The sequence below is a fragment of the Equus przewalskii genome, chromosome 6 (assembly GCF_037783145.1).
Source record: "Equus przewalskii isolate Varuska chromosome 6, EquPr2, whole genome shotgun sequence".
Taxonomy (NCBI): Eukaryota; Metazoa; Chordata; class Mammalia; order Perissodactyla; family Equidae; genus Equus; species Equus przewalskii.
Window position 1 is genome coordinate 34564581 of NC_091836.1, and position 6000 is coordinate 34570580.

The following is a 6000-nucleotide window of genomic DNA, read 5'->3' on the forward strand; positions in this document are numbered from 1 at the left end:
CTAAATAGAGTGAACTTTGGAGACACACCTGCTTCCAATTCCCTGCTCAAAAAACAGAGTGTAGTGGTTAAGTATGAGGCCCCTGGACTAGAGTGCCTAGGTTTGCATCCTGTTCTGCCCCGTACCAGCTGTGACCTTAGCAAGTTACTTAACTTTTCTGTGCTTCCTTTTATTCTTCTCAAGACAGAAGTAATATCAGGACCTACTTCAAAGGGTTGTCATTTGAGTTAAAGGAGTAAACACAGGAAGTGCTTAGAACAGGGCCTGGCAGATAATAAACATCAATGTTGTTCAGTATATGTTCTCTGTTATTATTATTATTACCACCATGGGTCCATATCCTTAACCATGTGCTCTGAAAACTAGAAGTTTTTCATAACTTATTTGGTGGCAAAACCTGACTGGACCTAAACTCATTTGGCAACTAAACCTGATCTACATGAATATAAAGCTGCTCATGGTTTTAATTTATCCTATTTAGTGTATTTTGCTGCAGAAATATTATTTTTTTAATTATAGAGATTGCTGCCTTAGCCCCAGAGGATGATATGCAGAATATGCACTCTCTGCCTTCTAAATTTTAAGACAATCTAAATTCCACAACATCCCTGGCCCCAAGGGTTTTGGCCAGTGATTCATGGACCTGGATATTACTACCTTCATCAATAAATAACAGACTAATAGAATACTAATAGAGACTTTCAAACAAGCGCCTGAGTTTTTCCCAGACACAGAGCTCACATCTGGGATTAGAGGAATGGATTACATGATCTACGATCCTGTAAGAGACAGACCCAACCACCCAGGTGCTCCAAAGCCAGACTCCATAACCATCGTGGGCACTGCCCCATGGAAGGCACACTCAGGCCTCCCCCATTTCCCAACAGCTCCAGGCCCTCTTCATACACTGCCTTCAACTGTGATTTATCCGTCTCTGTGCACATCCAAGCCCTTCTCCAATTTTAATTTAAATTCCTCGAGGGCTCAGACGTCCTCTGGGTATCCTCCATGGCTCCTAGCACACACTGCCCTGTGGCTAGGCGATCAATCAATGTGTGCTCTCTGAAAAACGATCTTCTGTCCCCTACATACAGTTTCTCATTTTCAATTTCAGGCAGCACAAGTACTGTTTTGTACCATACCCTTCTCTACATACTCAACTTCCTTCCCTGTAACACAGAAAGGCAACAAAATTGTTCTCTCCTGTCCGTGTGATTATTGATCCAGTTAGATGCTTACAGTGGGACCCCTACCTGAGGAGAACCAAACAGACAGCAAAACCCACGGGGGTTCCCCTAGGGGTGTCCTTCTCTATCTCTACCCACAAAACTAAAACCCTAAGGAAGTGAGATAAAGGGCATGCCATGTGAGGACCCGAACAGTTCTTACTGGGATTGTACTGGGATTAAGACAGTTACCATTACATCACATCAAAACATATTCTGGGGGCCGGCCGCGTGGCCGAGTGGTTAAGTTCGTGCGCTCCGCTGAGGCGGCCCAGGGTTTCGCTGGTTTGGATCCTGGGCGCAGACATGGCACCACTCATCAGGCCACGCTGAGGCAGCATCCCACATGCCACAACTAGAAGGACCCACAACTAAAATATACAACTATGTAGTGGGGGGATTTGGGAAGAAAAAAGAAGAAGATTGGCAACAGTTGTTAGCTCAGGTGCCAATCTTTGGGGAAAAAAAAGCTCCACTTAAAAAAAAGCAAACATATTCTGAGCATTTACAGTTTGCAAAGGCAACATGACAGGACCTTGGAATACAAAAGATATAAAAGCAGTGTGATATCTTGGAAAGAACACAGGGGCCAAAGTCTGGCTGAGTGACAAGCATTGTGGGTCCTGATTTCCTCATTTGTTAAAATGAAGGTGTTGGTATAGAGCTAATACCTTGGGAAATTAATTTTAATGACATTAACCTAATAATCTTAACTATAATAGTACATTTTAATAATGTATTTTACTTAATCCAATATATCCAAAATATTACCATTTCAAAATGTAATCCATATTTTAAAGTATTAACAAGACATTTTACATTCTTCTTTCCTACTAAGTCTTGGAAATCCAGTGTGTATTTTACATTCACAGTATTTCTCCACTTAGATCAGCCACATTTCAAGTGTCCAGTAGCCACACATGACTACCATATTGGACAGCACAGCTATAAAGCAATACACAACTAACTGCCAGTCAAGACTTCTTCACTAGGGTCTACAGACCCCTAAGGGATCTTTGAATATAACTATGTTTTATTTTATGCATTTAAAAACATATTTCAATGGGGCTGGCCCCATGGCATAGTGGTTAAGTCTGGTACACTCCGCTTCTGTGGCCCGGTTTGCAGGTTTGGATCCCAGGCACAGACCTACACCACTCATTAAGCCATGTTGTGGTGGTGTCCCACATACAAAGTAGAGGAAGACTGGCATAGATGTTAGCTCGGGGCTAATCTTCCTCAAGCAAAAAAAGAGGAAGATTGGCGACAGATGTTAGCTCAGAGCGAATCTTCCTCACCCCCCCCCCCCAAAAAAAGCATAGTTGGAGTAGGATCCCATAGGTTTCTCTACATTGCCAAAGGGGCTCATAGTACAAAAAAGATTATATATCCCTGAGTGCCCAAAAAAGTGAGTTTAGAAAAGATCACCAAGTGAATTAGAAAGTGGGGAAGGATTTACAGCAAGGGATTTGTGTTCACTGAGACAGGACTCTGGGGTGGTTAAGAGCCTGGACTCCAGGTTCCCATCTTGGTCCTATCACTTCCTAGCTGTGAAACTCTTTGTGGGCAAATTATCAGCCTCAGTTTCCTCATCCATATAATGAAGTTTAAGATAGTACTTACATTGAAGACTATTTTGTGGAATAAAGGAGAAATCTTTGAAGTGCTAAGCACAATGTGTAGAATACAGAGTGCCCAACAAATGTCAGTGATTTTAGGAAAATGAGGATAACTTAGTTCCAGGGAAATGTGGGCTGAGTGCTTCCAGCAAAACAATCCATGCCGTGATAGTCATTGTGGGATGCTTCAAAATGCTCATCACATGACAGAACTATTACTGAATGAATGTTATCATCTCTTTTATTAAAACACCCCTGCTATTTTCATCTCATTTGGTCAGAGCCTCCTGGATCACTGGTCCCATTTCAGAGAGACATGAAAGCTAACCAGCCAATGTTCCAGATATTTACACTTCCTTTAAACTTGCACTCTTCTCTAGGAGAGAAGGGGCAGCTGGAATGAATAGCTGATACCAATGGGAGTGCTGACTTGAAATGGCACAATCTATACTATTAACCAGCAACAAGAGGGCACTCCAACCAGAATCTAGGACTAAGATTGAGTTTTGAGTGTTGGCAACAGGAAGATTATGCCTACCCTCAGCCCAAGCAGGCTCTAGAGAAGATGGATTCATCTAGAAGATTATAGAAAAAGAAATGGATATCAGAGCTCTAAAGTTCAGAAACATGATCATTTGAACAATCCAGAATATAGCCTCATCAACTCACTCCCTAGGAGCCAAGAAGCTCTGCATGAATGACCAGCTGAGGATGAAGCTAAAACTGAAAGCCTGTGCTGGGAATCGGAAGTCACTCAGCACCCAGACTGAGCACCGCAGCTGTAGAAAGACCCGCGGCTGTGGCAGAGGAGGCGAGAGGCAGGCATTCTCACTGGCCCCCCCATGGCATCAAGGAGGCGCCTCTGGGTTGGGGCTGGCAACCCTTCTTGAAATGGTACCCCCTTCTCTCCCTCCTTTAGCTCACTTTCTTTTGCTCTTCTCTCTTGGTGGGGTGCCTTTGCCTCCCAATTGAAATGTCCTGCTCTTGTATCCTGGCAAGCTTGCCCCTGTCATCATTCACAACTCATCTCAGAGGCCCCCTCCCCTTATAAGCTGGGGTTAATACAAGTGATAGTTTCTCCTCTTTCGCTACACTTCCAAATCATCTTTTAAAAACCACATGAAAAATGGCAGAAAGAAGAAACCATGGGAGAGTTGTCTTGTCTTTTTCTCTTTATCATAGAACAGAGTAAAAGCCTGTAGTTTGATTATGTCCTATAATCTATTCCATTTACTTTGGCTCCCAATAGGTGGTGTAATTTGGAAAAGAAAAGAGGGCCGGGAGCTTAACAGAGACCCAGTAGGAAACGTTAAGCCTCTCGTGCAGCACAATGATGCACTAGCCGCAGCTTGGGGCTGCGGTACAAATTACTAGTCACTGCTTTGCTGAGCTGAGCAGCATGGAGCGGAGCAGCAGAGAATTCCCCGTGCCTCCCCATGCTGGGCCTCTGCACCTCCACAGAGGCCCCATTCCATCTCCCCCTGCTTCCCGTTACTCACCCCATATATCAATTGATTCTATGCCCTCTGCCCGCAATATCCATCCCTAAAACCTGCCCTCCACCGGTCTACCTTCAATTTTCCTACTGCTCCTCAGCAAAACCCAGTCAGTGTATGTATATGTTTGTGCCAGCATCATATTTTGACAGAGTATTTCATTGCTTACAAGTCAGCAACCCCTTTGTGATTCTGCTTCCACCTCTTCCCCCTCCTCCTGCTGCTCCATTCACCCTCAGCTCACATCCCGCACCTCCCCCCGACTGTTGGGGTAAAGAAAGGCTCCTCCAAGCAGCACAATAGCTGGCGCTCCGAGAAAGCTCGGCTCATCTCGCAGGCCGCACACACACTCCACGGCCCTTTTGCCCAAACAAGACCGGGATACCGGAGTGTGGGAGGGCTCAGGGGTGCCGAGCCGCGAGGAGGGAAGGGAGAGGCAAGAGAGAAGAAGAGAGGGCTGTGATAATAGTGGGGCTCTGTCAGGCGTTGCGCCCCCAAGCTCCAGAGGCCCCAGGCCCACAGGAGGGCAGCGCGCCCCCCGCACCACCACACACATCCTTTCTCCGACCTGTTCCGTGGTAAAACAATCGCTCTCCCAGCGACTGCGGCAGCTGCCAGCAGTTCTGACTCTGCAGGAATGCACGGTCCTGGGGAGGGGCACGGGCGGGGTCAGGTTCTTAGGGGTATGGATGTTTCTGGGGCTTTTAAGGGTGACTAGATCAGATAACGGTCCCAGGAGGAGGTACCGACCCACTGCTCCAGCACCATCGGGCGGCGTTCTCTGCCGCCCCCAGCCCTAGACCGCGCCGCCTCCCATATCTCTCTCTCTCACACACACACACACACACACAGACCAGGCCCGGCTGGGGGGCCGAGGCTCTGATAATGCTTGAAGTGCCCAGCATCCCACATCTCCCGGCCCCGGGAGCTGCATCCCCGCTGTGCTCCCATGAAGGGCTGGGCAGGAGGGCGACGGCCTCCGGGCTCTTCCTTTCCGATTCCAGGATGGGACAGGTTGCGGGTGCGGAGCTGCGGCGCTCCCAGACCTGCTGGCCGGGGCATCCCGAGTCGCGGGGCCTCCTTCACCACCCCCATCCAACCCCCACCCACGGCAGTGGGTCAGTCCGGACTAAGATCGCCCCCCGCGACGGCACCTGTGCAGGTCCTGGTGGAGGGAGGCGGATCACGGGGCTCAGCTGGACACCCCCATCCACGGGCCGCGGCGAGTGGCCGGAGCGCAGCGCAGCGGCAGCGGCAGCAGCGAGCCAGCGAGCGCTCCCCCCGCAGCTCCGCGGGCGCCCGGCTCAGCTCCCCTCCTCCACCCGCCCCTCCGCCCCGCTCCCCTTGCTCGTGCCCAGGCTCCCGGGGCCGCGCCCGCGCTCGGGCACTCGCCCAACTGGCGCGCGCGGGACCCAGACGTCATCCTCTCGTTAACATTCATAGCCTTCCTTGGAGCATGTGGCCTGCCTTGATTAATATTTATGAATTACTATTTCTCCCTCCTTTAACATTGGCCTTTCTGCTTCCCTCATGAATATTCAGACGCTCTAAGATGGGTGCGTGCAAGAACTCCCAATGTGGATACCTCACAGTGCCTGACACCGTAGATTCTCCATAAAAATGTAGGCGGGTAGCTGAGTGGATGGGGTGGTGGATGTC

The 6000-nt window shown here is 48.7% G+C and overlaps 1 protein-coding gene across 2 annotated transcripts in view; it reads right to left on the reverse strand.

The window, feature by feature from the left end:
- The window catches only part of FEZ1 (fasciculation and elongation protein zeta 1), a 41330-nt gene extending 35617 nt beyond the window's left edge, over positions 1-5713 (reverse strand). Inside the window, exon 1 of one of the 2 annotated variants that reach the window (XM_008529345.2) lies at positions 5496-5713. The gene's annotated coding sequence lies outside the window, so the exon portion shown is untranslated. The remainder of the gene's footprint in view (positions 1-5495) is intronic. The other variant, XM_008529344.2, reaches the window with a different exon arrangement.
- Positions 5714-6000: the final 287 nt, after the last annotated feature.